The 21,830-nt window shown below is 35.2% G+C and overlaps 1 protein-coding gene and 1 long non-coding RNA gene across 2 annotated transcripts in view; one reads left to right on the plus strand and one right to left on the minus strand.

Annotated features, from left to right (window-relative positions):
- LOC112400966 (uncharacterized) overlaps window positions 1-8,404 on the plus strand; it is a 50,992-nt gene extending 42,588 nt beyond the window's left edge. Inside the window, exon 4 of the long non-coding RNA XR_003003494.1 lies at window positions 7,550-8,404. This is a non-coding gene — a long non-coding RNA (uncharacterized LOC112400966). The remainder of the gene's footprint in view (window positions 1-7,549) is intronic.
- KIAA0825 (KIAA0825 ortholog) overlaps window positions 1-21,830 on the minus strand; it is a 394,719-nt gene that overhangs the window by 18,553 nt on the left and 354,336 nt on the right. The gene's annotated exons all lie outside the window — the stretch shown is intronic.

Raw genomic sequence — 21,830 nt, forward strand, 5'->3', positions numbered from 1 at the left:
GATTCTTTCTGGTTCAGCTTAGGATATTTAACATGAAATCACCACTGCAATGTGGTGCCTCCATAGATGAATTTTAAGTTTTAATAATTTTTCATTTTCACCTTTGAGAGTAGCTTTGTATACATTTTAAAAATTAAAAAATCAAAGCAAAACACAGCCAACACGTTGATGTGAGTCCAAGCTTTGGTAAAATGCATAAAAGTAACACCAAGTCCAAGAGAAATTGAAACTCTAAGCACATTTTGCTTGCATTCATTCCTTGTTTCTAATTTAATAAATATTTCCCAGAATGGAGTTTGTAAATCAAAATAAATATATATATATATATATATATATATATATATATACACACACATAAAAAAATATATAAAATGCTTACTTTTTCCCTTTTGGGTTCTATGTCAATTGTGTACATTTCATAAATATAAACATAAGACATATTTGCTAAGGAATTACATTTGTTGATGTGGCAACCTCATGGCTTAAAGTATAAAAAATTCATACCTTGTCAATTATGAATTGCATTTCCCCCATTTGTATAGAATATGGAATTTTTTTGATTACTGGCTAAAAATGTACATGATACTATTTCAGATGTAAGTATTGCTTAAAAAAAAAAATCAACATCACCCTGCCTTAAGAGATGAAACATCTGAAAACTATAATCCTTTTAAATAAATTTTTAAAAAATCTATTCTTTGCTCATTTATTCAGCTTTCTTCTCACTATAGCCAATTACCAACCTTATCAGTCCATTTCCTTTTATTTATATTTTAGTCGAATGAGTGTCATAACAGGAAGGAAGTATGAATACCCTTTAATACTTACAGATTTTTTTTCAAATTTAAACATCTTTCTTGCTGAGCAGAATTAATGCACTGACTCACTCCCACAGCTATCACCCTGGATGCCCTTTTTCTATTTCATTACCATTTTGTGTATGAACACATCACTGGTGTGGTATTTATCTTGATAGGTAGTGAAAAAACAGTCTTGCCTCAAAAAGCCATGCCATGTTTCCAGCCCTTGTTTATAAGGCATCTTCCAGCAGCAATCTCACTGCAGAGTTGCATGTACTAAATGGTGGCCCAACTCAGATCACTGGTATTCTCCCTGAGTAAAATCCTATGTATGCTGTCAATTTAATTGGTGCCACAGATAACTGTGACCCTTTTTCCCCTTCAACTGCTTATAGTCATTTTAAGATCTGTCATCACAGCTTAAGGTATGATTATATCTAATAATGCTTTATTTTGCAGTGGGTATATCACAGTTATTGCCATATACAGAAAATTCTGACTGACATTTCCAGAGCTTTTTGGTGACAGAGTAAGTAAAGCAGTATATTACCTCTTTCTATGACTGCCAGGTGAATAACCCAACACAACTACCTAATATCTTGAGAGAAGGCCTTACTATTTTGGAGAGCCTTTTCCCCCATTTCACATCCCCACAGCACTTCCCTTTATCCCTCTCCTCTGAGTTTATCTCCCTAATTTAAATTCTAACTTCAGATATATCAGTTGACTAATATTAAACTTAACTTCCAAAAGGAGTCCATTTAAATACCTTCCTTCTGTACTTAATGATACAGATTTAAGGTCGAATATTTGTCATTTTTTAATGGAAATAGCTAGGAAGCATTAAAAAATAAAGTGAACAATTGGCATTGAAATATCTGGTAAACAAAATCATTTCAGTTATTTCTGTCCTACCACCTAACCTATTTGCCGTAACCTATGAATTTGGCCAAAATGCAGGAAGTCTAATTCAAGCTGACATTCAAAGGTTATTCTCATTAATGTCTAAATTTTCGTGTTGAGTTCCTGCTACTGTATTACAATTCCGATTTCCATATCAAATTTATTAAGTTTTCTTTACTGTTAAAATCCATCATTGGCCCAGCAATATACAGTAGAACCAATAATGTCTATTAATGTTTAATATGCCTAACTTTGTTGTAAATTTAGTTTCTAAAAACAAGGTCTTTGCCAGCCCTTTTATTTATAGGCAATAGAGTATACTCAAGAGGATCTTACCTAACAATTTAGAATTATCATTACAAAATGTAAAAAGCCTGTTGTGGGCCAATTCGTCTTTCACATTAGCCAGAAGATGAACTTTGCCCAAAGAATTCTTTGGAAATATAGTATATTAATGACCCAATGGAATAAACACTTGACCATCAAAAAGCACTGAGTTTGAAAAATTGCTTTATCTTAACCCTGCTTTATACAACATAAACAGATTCATTACTGCTGAAATATGCTGCATCTCTAATTTCATTTTCACAAAACTTCAACACACCACTGCAGAATCCCGATTAGTTCTCTCAGTAAATAACTATGGCATTACCATTATTATTGTTCACTGGAAGTCCCTATTTAGAAGAAGAACAACAGGGAAATTACTACACGGTATTCCCCACCCCCAGCAAACACATAAAAACACAAGTACACACACACCCATAGATAATAAAACACTGGAAAATGATAAGAATATTCAAGAAAATGCTTTATCTTTAGCTGTGATTCAGCTCTTCAGCTAACTTTATCTAATGGTATATTATTCCATTATTTTTAAAACCCAGGAAAAATATTAGCAATTGAATATTATGAGGAAAAATGTCAACCTAATTATGAAATGAAATTAAGCTATCAAGCAATGGAATACTGTGAATCATTAACCTTAAATTCTGTACTACATGGAAGCAGAAAGCAGATTTCAGATAAAAGGCTCAGACTGCATACTGTGAAATATTTTACTTTTACCTGCTCCTAGATTCTGTGGGTTTCTTTTCTGTTTCTTTTTCTTTCCTTAATAACTCAAATTTTCAATTACTAGAATTTCATTCCCATTCAGTTGCTATTAAGCTAGCATTGCCTGTGGGATCTAGAAATTGAATTGATAAAGTATAACCAACCTTTTTATAGAGAAGGGCCATTTCTAAAATCCTCTAAACTCTCCTAAGCTTTGAAATTCTTGGTGTTGTGTTGTGGAATCCATTAATGTTATAGAGGGAAAGTGACAAAAGATAGTAATGCAAGACTCTAGGTACCTATGCTTTAAGTCATGAGTCATGATGCTGTCAAATGGATGGGTATTACAATTTGCTAGGTGATGGTAATTAACTAGTCTAGACTCCTTTCAAAAACTACTAAGCTACTTAGTGAATGTTTCTTAGAAGCTATACAAACTTCATAGATCAGATAACTGAACAAAATACTGGCATATAGAAAAATATTTTTGGAGTGCCTACTATGAGTCAGGCAATATATCAGGCACAGGGGATAACACCGTGAATACAATAATTATTGCTCCTTCTCTTATGGAACTTATATCTGTGGCAAAGAAATTTTGGGCAAGTAATCAAATTGAATGAATTAATGAATGGCAGTAACTGCAAAAGTCAATGGTCATGTCTTTTATATTTCAATAATTTTTATGTTTTCTATATATGGATCCTGCATATTTTGGTTAGGGTTATTCCTAGAAATTTTATGGTGTGTATGTTGCTATTATCCAGAGATTTTTTTTTTTTTTTTTTTACTATATCTTCAGTTTCTTACTGGGATATTGATATTTTTCAATATTTTTCTTATATTTCATAGCCTTACTGATTTCTAAGAGGATTTTATGTGGTATTTTGGGGTTTTCTAAGAAATATTTTCTGCAGTTAATAACCATTTTCCCCTTTTCCTCTCCAGCAGTTAGTCCATTACTTCTGATTTATGTCTTATTCCACTAGCCAGAAATTCTGGAAGAATGTTAAATAGATTGGGAATTCTGTTCCCCCTTGATTTTCATAAGAGTTCTGGTTTTATAATTTATATTATATGATGTGATCTGTCTTCTTAGATATCCTTTCTTTATGAAAAGGAAGTTTCCTTCCTTCTTTTCCTTAAGATTTTGTCTGTTAGGAATGGTGTTTTGTTTTGTTTTGTTTTCAACTTCTTAATTATGATTTCCTTCTCAGTTGGCTAGAATATGATTTTAAGTAATTTTTTTCAAAAAGGCCATTTGATGCTATAGTTTTAAAATTCTTGAATGAGAATTCCACTGCCATCACACATAAACATCTAGGAGGGCATACAATTCTTAGGTTACAACTTTTCTCCTTAAAATGCTATAGACAGGTAGGAATGCAAAATTGAACAGCCACTTGAGGTAGTGTTTTTGGCAGTTTATTAAAAAGTTAAATGTACAGTGGAGAAAGGACAGCCTCTTCAATAAATGGTGCTGGGAAAACTGGACAATATACATCTACCATATAACCCTGCTATCCCACTCCTAGGTGTCTTCCTAAGACAAAAAGAAATTTACATTCAGATAAAACCCTATAAACAAATGTTTATGGCAGCTTTATTCACAATAGCCCCAAATTGTAAACAACCCAGATGCCCTTAAACTATTTCGTACAATAAAATATAACTCAGCCATAAGAAGGAACAAACTGTTGGTTCACATTACAACTTGGGTGAATTTTCAATGCGTTTTCCTAAGTGAAAGAAGACAGAATCAAGTGGCTATATGCTGTGTGATTCTATTTTACATGACAGACACTCCTAAAAAAGCAAAAGTACAGAGAAAAAAACAGATCAGTGCTTTCCAGGGGTTAGGAATGGGAGCAGAGATTATCCATAAAGGGGTAACTCTTGTTTAGGGGGTTGATGAAATTGTGCTGCAGGGAACTCTAGTGGTGGACACATGACTCTCTGCATTTGTCAAAACACATAGAACTGTACACCACAAAGAGTGCATTTTATTATATGATAACAACAACAACAAAATCAACTAGGATGTGGGGGGAATATGAAATACAGACTGTGACATGGGAATCACACAATATTACAAATGAATTACATAACTACACTGAAGGGGGTGGACAAGAAAGGAGCCAAGCTAAGAAACTCTGGAAAGCAGTGTTTTAACTGTTTTAAGACTAAAGACAAAAGAGCTGTTCACGAACAATGTTCTCTAGTTGGTAATTTCTTTCTAACAGAGGGATTAAGAAATGTAAAACTACTCTCTTGGATTAAAAAATTTTTTTTAGATTTTAAAAGTATTTTTAGATGCTTTTAAAGATATTTTTACTTATGTTTATATAGTAGGGTTATCAGATAAACTATAGAAAATGGGAGTCATGTTTCTTACTGTAAGAGAAAGAAGTTACAAATAAGGGAAGAAAGCTAGAATGAACCCTGTCATGTTGGATTAAAATTGGAGATATCAATATGAACTTATTCTTTTAATATATTTATATATAAATGATACAGAAATAAATTTTGATGTGTTTGTATGCGTGAGTTAGTACCTACACATGTGCTTCCTAGCACTATCCACTGAAAGGAGCTAGAAGGTACCCCAGTAGCAATGAACAGCTGGCACCTAAATCTTGGTTTATAAATTCCACTCTGCTATGCAAAAGACAGGACTCCTCAGAGAAAGAGCTACTTCTAGGGCTAGGGCAGGAAAAACACAATATGAGCCTGGAGCATCAGAAAGTAAGGATGTTAGGGATTTCCCCGGTGGCACAGTGGTTAAGAATCTGCCTGCCCCACCATCACCCTGATACCAAAACCAGACAAAGATACTACAAAAAAAGAAAGTTACAGACCAGTATCACTGATGAATATAGATGCAAAAATCCTCAACAAAATACTAACAAACAGAATCCAACAACACATGAAAAGGATCATACACCATGATCAAATGGGATTTATCCCAGGGATGCAAGGATTCTTCAATATATGCACATCAATCAATGTGATACACCATATTAACAAAGTGAAGAATAAAAACCATATGATCATCTCAATAGATGCAGAAAAAGGTGGTATGAAGGTAAAATGAGCAAATCATAAATAAAGCCAGCTATTTCAAAAACAGAACAAAACAAACAAAAATTCGCCTGCCAACGCAGGGGACATGGGTTCGATCTCTGGTTCAGGAAGATCCCCCGTACTGCGGAGCAACTAAGCCCATGTACCACAACTAATGAGCCTGTGCTGTAGAGCCCGTGTGCCACAACTACTGAAGCCTGTGTGCCCAGAACCAGTGCTTCGGAACAGGAGAAGCCACTGCAATGAGAAGCCCACACACCGAAATGAAGAGTAGCCGCTTGTTCGCTGCAACTAGAGAAAGCCTGCGTGCAGCAACAAAGACCCAACGCAGCCTAAAATAAATAAATAAATAATAAAATTAAAAAAGAAAAAAAAAGAAAGTAAGGAGGTTAAAAAAAAAAAGATGGGAGTATATAGAAAAGGCTTAGGAGCCAGCCTGGAAAAGTTAATTGACAAAGTTGGAACAGCTTGAGCAACAAAATAAATAATGATTGCATTACATTATAACCGAATAATAAAATAAATATTCATGAATCCATACTAATATAAATAAGTAAATAAATAGGGGGATATGTGACAACTCTTACTCAAATAACAATTCTAAATAATATATACAAAGAAATAAGAGAAATAGAAATCACTATTAAAACACCATGGCAATACTGCCACACAATACAATGGCTACTAAAATTAATAGGTAAAAGTTTATGCAGAAATTGGATATTTGCATAAGGTCAAAGTATCTCCCTCAAATATTTAGTAATTACAGAGGAAAAAGAGTAACAACATTAGAGAATCCTAACAAACACCAGCTTAACTAAGTGACCAAGAGTAACATCACCAGTAATAAGACTTACTGATGTTATTTAATCCCTGATATGAGACACTGAGAAGGGCCCATTGCCTCTATGGTTTCCTTACCAATAATGCACAACCTTAATCTAACGAGAAAGCATCAGACAAACAAATTGAGGCACAGTCTACAAAAATAACTGACCAGTACCCTTCAAAAGTGTCAAGGTCATGAAAGACAAAGACTCAAGAACTGGCATAGATTGGAGGAGACTACGGAGCCATGACAACTAAATGCAATGTGGGATTCCGGAACAACGAAAGGACAATGGTAGAAAAAAGTTCTGTACTTTAGTTAAGAGTAGTATCCTAAGGTTGATTTCTTAGTTTTGATAAGTGTTTTTTGGTTATGTAAGATGTTAAACATAAGGGGAATCTGGGTGAATGGTAAATCTGTGTACTATTTTTGTCACCTTTCTTTAAGTTAAAGATGGCACTAAAAAAATGCTGTAGATGTGCCATCATCTCATAGCACTTAATGCTTCAGAGAAGTTTAAGCCCAGCCTAATTTTGTCCCTTTTTAGGTAACCTGCTTTATTTTTTCCTTCCTGGATGCTTTAAATCTGTTTTCCTCTTTCTTAAAATTAACTACATATAAAGATTAATTTGATTTTCTTTAGTGCCAACTTAAATCCTTTTACTTTTTTCCAAATCTTATCCACTTCCGTTGTTACTTTGGCCTCTTGTTATTGCATCTCATTGCTTCTCTTGCATTACATATTGTAACCTACGGGTTTCTACAGTTTGTTCAGAGGCTTGCCTTATATGTTATGGAGGATACTAGATTGTTCTAACCTTTTTGTCTGATCCCCATATTAAGCATGTTTCTGTGTGTTTGTTTATTTGTTTTTCAGAGTGATTTTCACATTCCCTCAAGCTGGAGCATATTTTCACAAGCACTATTTGGGTTCTTTGGTCATTCATCTTTAAAGTTAAGGAACTCCATCTAGACCACTTCCATCATCTTGTGATTCATGGAAAACCATTGACAACAGGATTACTGACTGATCTTGGAGTTGTTAGTTTTTATCAGTTTTAGTGTTTTTATAGTTATTTCATTGGGTGGTTGTAAGAGGTTTTACTAGGGGGTGTTAGGTAGCACGCACTTTCAATCAAGCTACCTATTCAAAATGTCGGCATTTTTGCAGTATCTCCCAAGATGTTTCTGTTGAAGAATAATATTTGTACTGTGAGAGTTATATCTGGAACTCCTGTACTCCAGAATGAAAAACAAAAATGTGAAGCAATAGGTTCTATTTCACAGGCTAATTAAAGCAAGAGATTTGGTATTTCTTTACAAAAAGAATGATGAAGGTAGATAGTGGCCTGGAAACCAGTGAACCTGATTGCAAAATGAATATTTAAAAGCCCCTCTGATTTAATGTGCTCTTGTTTCCGTTCCCTTTATTCTTTACAAAGACAAAGAGTCCTCTGTAAATATTGCTTTAAGGATTATCAGGCTTCAATTTTCAATTTTGTCCAAAGGCCATAATTTAAACCATAATATTGGCTTTACAAATGTAAACAGTGATTGAACCTCTTTCCTTTAGCTAATAGAAATGCCAATGAAATTAGAGTCAATTAAATAATTCCTTTATTAACCTAATGTATTACTGCTGTAAGACGTGCTGTGACTCATCCAGTCAGGAGGGGAGCTAGGAGAGAACAAAACTACATCAACATAAAGACAATGGAAACCAGCATTTTGTAAAAACTTGATCCAATAAAAAGAATAAAACATTTATTGAAATTTTGATATATCAATTTCATTCTTTATAGTTTAACCATGACCGAAGATGGAAAACTCCTAAGAGATTTTAAAGGTTAAAGGTCTTTCAGAATATGTTAAATGTCCCCTCTTCTGCCAAGTTTTCTCTGTCTACCTCTGTCTCCAGACTCCTCCTCTGCTTCTCTCAGGCAAGATATCTCACTTTTTCCTTTATGGTAATACAGAGGTATGTGATTACTGACTTCTAGTGTTATATACCTTGAGAGATGATTTGCAATTATTTTTTAAACTTCTGTATTCCCTACCATGTGGTCCCCTGCCTTTTTGAGGACTGAATTTATTATCTCAATAATTTCAGAACCTAGTGAAGTATTATACCTGGTAATACCACTAAGCAAATACTTGAGGAATGAGTGAGTAAATAGGTAGGCAGCACTGTGGTATCTCTAGGAAGGTGCAGAGCAGGTTCTCAGTAATTAAAGCCTTTCTTGTAGCTCACCTTTCTCCTGCTGTGCCCCAAGTGTTCTTGTATACCTGAGCACAGAACAGCAAGAGGAGAATTTTGTGGGTCTTCTTTTTCTGACCCTGTTTCAGACTACACCAAAAGTATGGCCAGAGTTGGCTACTTTGGAAAGGTGTTATGGATGTTAATGATGGAAGGATGGATGAAAAGATGGAAGGAAGGAAGCAGGGGTTCAAAGAAGGATGACCATGTATTGGGTGCTATGTTATCCCTTCCATATATATTATTTAATTTAATCCTAAAACAACTATTCAGAGTAAATATTATTATCCCTATTTTTACAATTAAGGAAACTGGGACTTTTAAATGTACTTCTTTGTACCAGGCCACACAGCTGTCCAGTGGCCAAGCTAGAATTTAAATTTCAGTTGGCTCATTCAAAACTCAGTGCTTTTCTTAGAATATGGGAATTAAGGAAGTTTTAGTTCTACAAAACTGTAATGACCCATTCTGTGAGTATCCTAAACTTGATGCAGTTTTATTTTTCAGCTTTGAACAATAGGATTCAGAAATATTTGCCTGTCATTTCTATCACACTTAGTTTTGTTTGGTAGTCATTCATCTGTTGGACATTTACTAAGCCCAAGCACACTTGGAACACAAGTATGCCTAGGACACAGTCCCTGGACTTAAGTTCCTTTGCCCTTTTCTTAGAAGAATTCTCATTCTGGAAAGCCAACCTACTTGCCATCCCATTTATGGTTTCTTTACTTTCTCTTCTGCCTTTTTTTTTTTTTTTTTGCGGTACGTGGGCCTTTCACTGTTGTGGCCTCTCCCGTTGTGGAGCACAGGCTCCGGACGCGCAGGCTCAGCAGCCATGGCTCACGGGTCTAGCCGCTCCGCAGCATGTGGGATCTTCCTGGACCGGGACATGAACCCGTGTCCCCTGCATCGGCAGGCGGACTCTCAACCACTGCGCCACCAGGGAAGCCCTCTTCTGCCTTTTAACAAGTTCCCTAGCCACAAAAACATACTCCTTATATTAGAATATTTTATCTGCTTTCTGTTCTTAGTCTAAAAGGAAGGCTCATATCTTCTCCAAGGTCAACAGAAATCTCCTATTGTTTATACATGAAAATATTTAAGAAACTTAGGTACAGATTTTGTACTATTATCATGTAAGTTATATTAACGGGGAGTGAAATTGACTTTACAAACTACTTATATATGTACATATATACATGTACATATATATGCATATAGTCTTTAGAAAGTATTAGACTCTAAACGTTCAACTCAGAGGAAACTTAATCTTTGGTATCTCTTTAAGTCATATTTTATCTTAAGTTTGTACCTTCTGTATTTTGTCTATGAAGAATCTACAACTCAGAATGACTTCCAAAGCATCTGCTCAAAGTATTGGCATAGAAAAGGGATTAGGACTTAAAATTAGAAAACATGAGCTTCAGTCCTATCATTCACCATCAAGTCACTTAATCTTTCTGCATCTTTTCTAATCTGGAAAATGGAAATAATAACAGTAGTAGTAGCTACCTTATAACATTATTTGGAGGATCAAATGATATTATTAAATGAAGCGTTGCAGAGCACTATACAAATGTATTACAGATCCATAATCCCTTATCTGAAACCCCTGAGGTCATTTTCAGAATTCAGACCTTTTTTTAGATTTTAAAAAAGGTAATACAATACACATTCTTTTTATTAGGAAGCATTCCCAACAGGGTCTAGGGCAGTACCCTATAACCCAATATATTAATATATTTGCAGCAAAACATATAAACATTTATTTTAAGTGGAATAAATTAAGACTATATATTTACAAAGACTTTCAGCTTAAGAGCTTTCTGTAGTTCAGAACTGCAGATAAAGAATTGTGGGTCTCTGTTTTATCTGCATATAAGTTTAGGCCATTTAAAATTTTTAAAAAACTCTATGTAACTTTTAATGATTAGGATTGATTTCATTTAGTATAGTACAGATAATTCATACTTTCGCTTTTATGGTTTTCTTTCCTTACTGGTATATCAATGCCAGTATTTACTGACGTTCATAAAGTAGTGAATACTATTTACATTTGGAAGAAGAGAAGAGGTAAGAGGAGACCTTTCAGAACAATAAATGATAGCGATGTTCAGGTAAGCAAGGAATGAGTGACAACAAATAAGTCAATCTGCGGGTGTTTATGTTGTTTGTGGTATATAAAATAAGAGAGAAAATGTATGTGAAAAGTACATTGTAAAGTTAGGAATACTATGTGCCCTGCATTGTACTTGACATTATGGGGAAACAAATTCGACAAACGTTCTGGTCTCTGCCCTTGTGGACCGTACGATCCAGCACAGAGATAGAGCTAATGTGTAAAAATGAAGGGAGTTATTGAGAGCTAAGCATTCTCCATTCATTAGAAATTGGTATGGATAGGAGCTGACAGAAAAGGTTTTGTGAAGGAAGTAGTACTTGAAGGACACCTTCAGTTCAGATAGAGTAAAGATGATTGAGCAACAATGTCATGTCAAGCAAAGACATGAGGGTAGGAACATGTGTTCCAGAGGCAGAAAAGGGCCAGTGTGTACAGAGCAACAAATGAATCTTAAGTCATGTAGTAGAGCCATTTGTGGAGGGATTTAAAAGCCTAGTGGGGGTAGTTTGTAATTGATGGGCCACGCAGTAGGAAATCCCTGCACGTGCTTGTGCTAAGGAATGAAATCCTGAATTCGGACAAGCTTAGTTTGACAATGAAATATAAAACTTAGTCAGAATTGGGAAAGACTGGAAACAAAGAGGTTGTTGAAATAATCCACGCAGGCAGGTAATAAGGATAAGACGGGTGTGAGGAAGGGGAAGGGTTGACATGGCTAGAGAGCTGTCGAATAAGAAGAAAAGGTAAATTTGAAATATCTGGTTAGAGGGCATGGAGACAAGCAATAAAGAAAACTGGCATTTTTCACCAATTCAGATTCAGACTGGCAAGCCAGTTGATGCAGACAGGGACAGACAGTGAAAAGAGGAGTCTACTGGGGGTATGGGAGGGGAGGAGAAAAAGATGAAAAACAAAGAAAACTGAGATCAGAGAGTTATTTTTAAAAAAGCAAATTACAGGACCTAAACTCCCTCATATTCTTCACTGATTATTTTGTCAGTGATGATTAATGTTCAGAAATGATGGTGACTCCAAGTCATCATAACATTCTCAATCATAAAAAAAGAAAACCCACAAATCCAGCACAATGTACACCAAGATAATAAGACAGAACACTTTCATAACACATTTTATAAAGACTGTCACCAAGTGTTGAAACAAAAACCTGAAGAGTTACCCAGAGTTAACTTAGGGTTATTCAGAAAAATGCAAATTAACTAGAACATGCTATTCCAAAGCACAAACAAGATAGTCATAGAACCCTGGAATGGGAAGAGACTTTGAGGCATTGATTTTAATTTGCAAGTGTTCAGACCTCTCTAATTGATGAAGAGTTTATACCTAATTGTCAGAAAACTCTTCCTTATATCATACTGATATCTCTTTAACTCATATCCATTAGTAAAAATCACACTCTGAAACAACTCAAAACAAGACCATCTCCTGTGGTAGGTGAGTGACTGCCTAGAGCCAGAGGTGGGAAATGTATTGAGAGCAAAGAGAACTTTTTAGGATGACGGAACTCTTCTGTATCTTGACTGTAGAGGTACAAACTATTTAATTCAATTTACTTGTATGAAATTACCAAAATTCATTAAATTGTACACTTGGAATTTCAAACAAAGACTATCTTCCATATTAGGTAAGAGCCCTTCAAGTATTTGAAAACAAATATACTTTTCTTTATTAATTGTACTTATATATTTGGATATTTAAGATGCAAATACTTGATCCAGAACATGTTAGTTAATTTGCTCAGCATGGAATGACTAGCAGGACTTTTTTTTTTTTTTTAAAGAAAACAATTACTAAAAAACTTAAATATAATAAATAGGAAACAAAATATAAAATAAGCAGATAATTTGATAGTTATTTATATAACATCTCTTAGGTCACAATCAGTAATTTAAGAAGATTATCTTCAATAGATTGCCTGCTTCATTCCAAGGTCCTAGAAATGCTCAATTTTCTGTAATTTAGCATTAGTTTGGAAAATACAGTGTTGAAGATAAAAGACACTTTATGAAAGAGTGAATGGAAGCCCAAAAGAAGCAATAAGTTGGGCATTTGTATAACCATAGTGGAAAGGCGCCATTTGGTTAATATATTAACTTACATTCAGTAGATGTTTCTGTCCCTATAACCTTTGACATTCTATTAGTAATATTAGTAGTTTCATATCAGGTTGATTAAATTGACCACTAAGGTGGGTGAGGTTGGTAGAAAGGCAGACAAAAGAACATACTTGTTAGTTGCCCTGAAAATTTTAAAAGTATCAAAATGACATTGACCTTTCCAATGAGCATGATTTATAATCACATTTAATTGCATGTTTCCCACCAATCACCTTCATTTCCATTATCCAGTAGTTATATGGAGTTATTACAATCGAAAAAACAAAGAAACAAAAATCACAGAATAACTCCTTTATGTTTGTATCTTTTGATACCGAAGCCTAGAGCAGTGTTTTCATGATAAAGGAGACTGAATCACTTCTAAAACTTTTAGCCAGCTTTGGGCCTCCTTTGGCCTATTATGAAAAAGAAAAGATCTAAACAGTAAAATGACTAATACGTTTATTAGTCATTTGCACACCATTTGACTAAACATTATTTATAATTCTGTAGTTGAGGAAAAAAACTAGATGTACAAATCATTAAAAGATGAAAGGATACGGTATAGATAAAAGACCTCATTTGAACTATACCATTTGAATTCTTGAGAAACTCCACATGTAAAAATTATTTTAGGAATGCCCTTTATTGAAGTGTTACCTATATACAGTAATATTAATGAATTTTAAATGAACAGTTTAATGAATTTTGGCAGTTTCATACAATTAAATTGAATTAAATTGTTTGAACCACCACAATCAGAAAAAGAGGAGTTCCCTCATCCTAAAGTTTTCTCATGCCACTTTGCTCTCAATAAAATTTCCCAACTGTGGCTCTAGGCAGTCACTTGATCCACTTTGTGTCATAGCATTTCATATTATTGGAATATTATAGTACCTGGACTTCAGTTTTTAATTTTTACACATAGCAAATTTTTGAGATTCATTCATGTTTTTGAGTTATTAATATTTTGTTCCTTTTTATTGCTGAGTAGTATTTCATTGTAGAGATATACCACAGTTTATCCATTTCACAGTTGATGGATATTTGGGTTGCCGCCCTTTTTGCTGTTATGGATAATGCCGCTATGAACACTTGCAACCATATCTTTGTGTGGACATGTGTTTTTACCACACTAGGAGTGAATTGCTGGGTACAGTGATAAATATAGGTTTAACCCAATGAAGTACTGTCAGACTGTTTTCCAAAGCAGCCGTACCATTTTTCATTCCTAACAGCAATGTATGGAAGTTCCAGTTGATTTACAGTGTTGGGTTAGTTTTAGGTATACAGCAAAATGATTCAGTTATACATAGATATGTCTATTCTTTCTCAGATTCTTTTCCCTTATAGGTTATTACAAAATATTGAGTATAGGGCTTCCCAAATAGTTTATATATAGTAGTGTGTATATGTTAATCCCAAGCTCCTAATTTATCCCTCCCTGACCTTTCCCCTTTGGTAACCATAAGTTTGTTTTCTATGTCTGTGGATCTATTTCTGTTTTGTAAATAAGTTCATTTATATCATTATTATTTTAGATTCTACCTATAAGTGATATCATGTGATATTTGTCTTTTGCTGTCTGGCTTACTTCACTTAGTATGAAAATTCTGTGTCCATCCATGTTGTTGTAAATGGCATTATTTCATTCTTTTTTATGGCTGAGTAATATTCCATTACATTGGCTGTACCAATTTACATTCTTACCAGTGGTGTAGGTTGGTTCCTTTTTCTCCACACCCTCCACACCTTTTTCATGATGGCCATTCTGACTGGTGTGAGGTGATACCTCACTGTAGTTTTGATTTGCATTTCTCTAATAATTAGTGATGTTGAGCATCTTTTCATGTACCTGTTGGCCATCTATATGTCTTTTTTGGAGAAATATCTATTTAGATCTTCTGCCCATTTTTTTGACTAGTTTGTTTGTTTATATTGAGCTGTATGAACTGTTTGTATGTTTTGGAAATTAAGCCCTTCTTGGTGGCATCATTTGCAAATATTTTCTCCCAGTCCATAGGTTGTCTTTTAGTTTTGTTTATGCAAGAAGAAGTAAAACTGTCACTGTTAGCGGATGACATGAGAGTATACATAGAAAATCCTAAAGACACTACCAGAAAACTATTAGAGCTCATCAATGAATTCAGTAAAGTTGCAGGATGCAAAAGTAATACACAGAAATCTGTTGCATTTCTACTAACAGCAAAAGATCAGAAAGAGAAATTAAGGCAACAATCCCATTAATCATCACATCAGAAAGAATAAAATATCTAGGAATAAACCTATTTAAGGAGTCAAAAGACCTGTACTCCAAAAACTATAACATGCTGATGAAGAAACTGAAGATGACACAAACACATGGAAAGATATACTTTGTTCTTGGATTGGAAAAATCAATATTGTCAAAATGACTATACTACCCAAGGCAATATACAGATTCAGTGCAATCCTTGTCAAACTACCAATGCCATTTTTCACAGAACAGAGCAAAACTTTTGAAAATCTGTATTGAAATACAAAAGACCCTAAATAGCCAAAGCAATCTTGAGAAAGAAAAATGGAGCTGTAGGAATTAGGCTCTCTGACTTCAGACTATATTACAAAGCTACAGTAATCAAAACAGTATGTTACTGGCACAAAAACAGACATATAGATCAATGGAACATGATAGAAAGCCCAGAAATAAACTCACACACCTATGGTCAATTAACCTAGACAAAGGAGGCAAGAATATACAATGAAGAAAAGACAATCTCTTCAGTAAGTGGTGCTGGGAAAACTGGACAGCTGCATGTAAAAGAATGAAATTAGAACATTCTCTAACTCCATACACAAAAATAAACTCAAAATGGATTAAAGACCTAAATGTAAGACTGGATACTATAAAACTCTTAGAGGAAAACATAGGCAAAACACTCTTTGATATAAATTGCAGCAATATTTTTTTGGATCTGCCTTTCACAGTAATGAAAATAAAAACAAAAATAAACCAATGGGACCTAATTAGTCTTAAAAGCTTTTGCACAGCAAAGGAAACCATAAACAAAATGAAAAGATAACCGACAGAATGGGAGAAAACATTTGCAAATGAAGTGACTGACAAGGGATTAATCTCCAAAATATACAAACAGCTCGTGCAGCTCAATATCAAACAAAAAACAACCCAATCAAAAAAATACGTAGAAGATGTAAAGAGACATTTCTCCAGAGAAGATATACAGATGGCCAAAAAGCATGAGAAAAGATGCTCAACATTGCTAATTATTAGAGAGATGCAAATCAAAACTGCAATGAGGTATCACCTCACATCAGTCAGAATGGCCATCACCAAAAAGTCTACAAACAATAAACACTGGAGAGGGTGTGGAGAAAAGGGAACCCACCTACACTTTTGGTGGGAATGTAAACTGATACAACTACTATGGAGAACAGTATGGACATTCCTTAAAAAACTAAGAATAGAACTACCACATGACCCTGCAATCCCATGCCTGGACATATATTTGGAGGAAACCATAATTTGAAAAGATACATGCACCCCAGTGTTCATTGCAGCACTGTTTACAATAGCCAAAACATGGAAGCAACCTAACTGTCCAATGACAGAGGAATGGATAAAGAAGATGTGATACATGTATACAATGGAATATTACAATGGAATATTACTCAGCCATAAAAAAGAATGAAATTATTCCATTTGCAGCAACACGGATGGACCTAGAGATTATCATACTAAGTGAAGTCAGAAAGAGAAAGACAAATATCATATGATATCACTTATATGTGGAATCTCAAAAAAGTTATACAAATGAACTTATTTACAAAACAGAAACAGACTCACAGACTTGGAAAGAAAACTTATGGTTACCAAAGGGGAAATGTGGGGGGGAGGCATAAATTAGGAGTTTGGGATTAACATATACACACTACTATATATAAAACAGATAATCAACAAGGACCTACTGTATAGCACAGGGAGCTCTAGTCAATATTCTGTTATTATCCTATATGGGAAAAGAATCTGCAAAAGAATGGATATATGTACATGTATAACTGAATCACTTTCCTATACACCTTTGTGTTTTTCTTACTGAGTTGTAAGAGTTCTTTATGTTTTCTAGATTCAAGCTCTTTGTCATAAATATTCTGTGAAAATCTCTCTCCAACCTTGGCATGGATTTCTGTTTTCTTAACTTTGTCTTTTGGAAGACAAAATTTTTAATCTCAATGAGAATCCACTTTAAACTTTATTTCTTCTTTTACAGTTCATGCTTTTTATGTCCTATTTAATTTTTGTCCAACATTTTACCTAATCTGGTATCTCAGATATTTTCTCTCCTGTGTTTTCCTTTAGAAGTTTAATAGTTTAGGTTCTCATATTTAAGCCTAGTACTAATTTTGAGCTAATCTTTGTGGAAGTTTTGAGGTAAGGATCAAGGCTAATATTTTTCCCCACACAGATATCCAATTATTCTAGTACTATTTGTTGAAAAGACTATGTTTTTTTTTCTCCATTGAACTAGCTTGGTATCTTTCTCAAAAATAAATTGATCATGTAATTGTGGATTATAAAAATTTTCATTGTCAAGTGTTTGTTGCTAGTTTATAAAAATGCCAGTTTTTATTTCTACCTTGTATCCTGCAAATTTTCTAAATTTATTCGTTAGATTTATTTATTATTTATTTGAAGTATAGTTGGATTTACAATGTTGTGTTAGTTTAAGGTGTACAGCAAAGTGATTCAGTTATATACATGTATATATTCTTCTTCAGGTTCTTTTCCATTATAAGATTTAATAGCTATTTTGTGGATCCCTTAGGGTTTTCTACATTTATGTCATGTCATCTGCAATTATGGACACTTTACTTTTACCTTTTTCTATTTGCATGCATTTTATTTCATTTGCTTGTTTTATTGCACTGGCTAGGATCTTCAGTAAATGTTAAATAAAAGACATCATTGCCTTGTTGCTGAGTATTATGATCTCTGAATATTATGTTAGCAGTAGGTTTTTCACAGGAGCCATTAATCAAGTTGAGTAAGTTCACTTTTGTTCCTAGTTTGCTCACAGTTTTTTTTTTTTTTATCATGAAATGGTTTTGTCAAATGTTTTTCTACATCTATCGCAACGACCATATGGTGTTTCTCCTATACTTTTTTTTTTTTTGCGGTACACGGGCCTCTCACTGTTGTGGCCTCTCCCATTGCGGAGCACAGGCTCCGGACGCGCAGGCTCAGCGGCCATGGCTCGCGGGCCCAGCCGTTCCGTGGCAGGTGGGATCTTCCCAGACCGAGGCACGAACCCATGTCCCCTGCATTGGCAGGCGGACTCTCAACCACTGCGCCCCCAGGGAAGCCCTCTCCTATACTCTTTTGATATGTAAACTGCATTGATTGATTTTCAAGCACATGTAAATAATCTGACTTAAAAATAGAACATACGAAGTCTAGAACATAATAATGTCATTAAAAATGGAAAATAGGGCTTCCCTGGTGGCGCAGTGGTTGGGAGTCTGCCTGCCGATGCAGGGGACGCGGGTTCGTGCCCCAGTCCGGGAGGGTCCCGCATGCCGCGGAGCAGCTGGGCCCGTGAGCCATGGCCACTGGGCCTGTGCGTACGGAGCCTGTGCTCCACAACGGGAGAGGCTGCAGCGGTGAGAGGCAAAGAAAAAAAAAGGAGACTAAAAATGTGTCCTAATATTACTTATTTAATATAACTTTCCTTTAATCAGCCCCAAAATATCAAATGTAAGTTATATTACTTAATATAGGTTGGATTGGGACCAACTCAAAGGAAAGAAAGTATCTAATGTTTTCCTTTCTTTTCTAATTTAAAACTTTTTATGTTTATTGAAAGTGCTCATTTCTAGTTGTTTTGACAGTGCATTAAAAAGTTGACAACTCCATATTGCATTCATTTAAAAAAATTGCAAGTCATTTGCCTAAAATCACATTTTTTTCTAGAGAAAAAGAGCTTGTCTTTAGGTAACTTATTTGTACCTGATTATGTAGGAAAATTGAATCCACAGCTAAAAGTTTTAGCAATGATTCAGTTTCCTTTACAGTAAAAACAAAAATATTTCTGTGATTAAATTTAACTGCGGTATTGGGCTACTGCCTGATGCTTTTGATTCCATGAAAGTTTAATTTCATTCTAGACAGAAAACACTTGGGTGATTAGGGGCAGTAGTAAGTACCCATTCCCACAAAAACTGAACATAAAATGAAACAATTCATCATACAAAAAATAGCCTCCATAGAAATACAGTTTCCTGAAAGGTAAATTATAAAAGTATGCATTTAGCCAATCATTTTAAATACCATAATTATACAGGCTGCTCATCAAAAGACTTTTAAGACTCATTAAAATCATAAAACAATTCTAATTAAATCCATATTTAAATTAAGTTTCTATAACTAACCTACAGGGTACTTTAAATCAAACAAAAAAAAAGTTGTATAAAAGATCCAATTAATTGTAAGTTTTTGTAAGAATTAAAGCCTAATTACTCTATGATTAAGTTTCCCCCAAATGTAATCATCAATGGCTCTATTCAGAAGATTTAGCCTTCTGTACCCCAGATGCCAGTGGAGGGCCACAGTCTGTCTTTGACACCAGCAAATCTATTCGTCTGAAACCAGCATGACTGTGGAAACTTTACCACCACCCCCACTGAGGAACCAAGCAGTGAGAACAAACAAAGCTGCATATTTTATACAGATAAATGTCTCCCTATCTGCAGAGGTCCCTGTCTGATTAAATGGATTCATGTTCATCAGCAAATTTTTTAAAAAATCCATCTTCAGAACAGGTTTTGAAAACAATGGTCATTTCAAAGCTTCCCAAGCCAAAGGGAAAAGATGCACAAGAAAAGAATAAGATTTGCAGCTTACAGAAAAAGAGAACTAGGCCTTCTAAGGAGACAGCACTAAAGCATTTCCTTCTAACCCTATGCAACTCTTCTTTCTTACTCAGCTACTTGAAATGTTTTTCATTTTTATTAGCCCAACTTCCCACGGGAAAGAAAATTAAAAAAAGCTCTGTGACATCGCTGCCTCTTGTGTGTTCTCTGAAACTAATTAACCCTATGAAGTTATTAGGGCAGCATCATTTTTTCTATGACATCACACAAGGTGAAGGTCACTTCTATAATAATCTTGGCTTCATTCATGTGGTGCATACCCCACAAAATATAATTTATTGTAATTTCCCCAGTGCCCTGATAGCAAAGTGATTAGTTATGGTACATAAAAAGTTCAGATGTATAACATGATTTATAGCCTCTCTTTCTGATAATCTAATTTTCTTTTATGGTAAAATGAAATTTACTATTTATGTTTTATAGATTGTTATTTTGAGGAAATGACTATTTAAAGTACCTTCATATGGACACTTGCTGATTGCACAGTATCTGGAAGCAGAAGCATCCAAATGGTTGGGATATAAAGGCAGTTTTTTAATCCAGCTGACAAGAACTTTTTCTGAACTATCCTGTCTGTGCTGGTGGCAGAATGTTTGTCTGGTGACAGGTTAAGTTAGGCCAGAGCAACCTGCCATCCACTTCAACAGACATCAGGGTAAGAAATGGTAGCTCTGGGCAGATGGAGCTGATGAGTTCGGGATCCAGCTACAGCAAGACTTCCTTCCCTTCAAGTGCACTGTCCCTGACTTGAAAAGTCCCTAGCTCTTTGCCATAAAAACCTCTTTCCAGACTTTTTAGTTGTGGAATTGACTTTCCTGCATGTCTCTGCTTTTAGAGAAGGGACCTTTTAGAGCTTTGACCCTTAAATCGCTTCTCCTCTACTCATTACTATATCATCTTCAATTTCATTGTGCTTAAATCGTGTTATATTAATGCTAAGTTCAGGTGTTAATACTGAAAATGGTTTCTACTCTAAGAGAAAGCTCCCTCCCCCACCCCCAGTTGATTTGAGAGGCTCATATGAAGGGTGAAATCAGCACACATAGTCACTACAGAAAAGGGTAGACTGGAGAGGAAATGTGAGCAGGCTTAGGTAGGTGAGACAAAGTGTGGTCCATTCATCTGGCTCCTGACTATGAAGAGGTAAGGACATGAAAAAAGCTGTATCTACCATGGTGACTTGCCAGGCCCAGGGGGAGGGGGTGGCTTTCTTTGCCTGTATCAGGTGTAAAATGGAACAGCACCTGTGATCCCTGGTGATAAGGATGCTGTATTGGTAAGCCACACAGCTAATAATAATGTCTGTTAATTATTAAGTACTTATGAAACACTTTACATGTACTGATTCTTTCAATCCTCACAATTATAAAGCAGTTAGTACTGTACCCACATTTTATAGCTGAAGAAACTGAGGCCCAGAGAACTTAAATCATTTGTCTAAAGTAACACAGCTATTATATGGCAGAGCTGGCTCTAGTAATTTTTTTTTTGCGGTACGTGGGCCTCTCACTGTCGTGGCCTCTCCAGTTGTGGAGCACAGGCTCCGGACGCGCAGGCTCAGCGGCCATGGCTCACGGGTCTAGCTGCTCCGCGGCATGTGGGATCTTCCCGGACCGGGGCACGAACCCGTGTCCCCTGCATCGGCAGGCGGACTCTCAACCACTGCGTCACCAGGGAAGCCCAGGCTCTAGTAACTCATAAACATTATGCATACTGCTCTTTCAATTCTTTGTATTCT

This window comes from Neophocaena asiaeorientalis, unplaced genomic scaffold (assembly GCF_003031525.2).
Source record: "Neophocaena asiaeorientalis asiaeorientalis breed wild unplaced genomic scaffold, Neophocaena_asiaeorientalis_V1.1 scaffold550, whole genome shotgun sequence".
Taxonomy (NCBI): domain Eukaryota; kingdom Metazoa; phylum Chordata; class Mammalia; order Artiodactyla; family Phocoenidae; genus Neophocaena; species Neophocaena asiaeorientalis.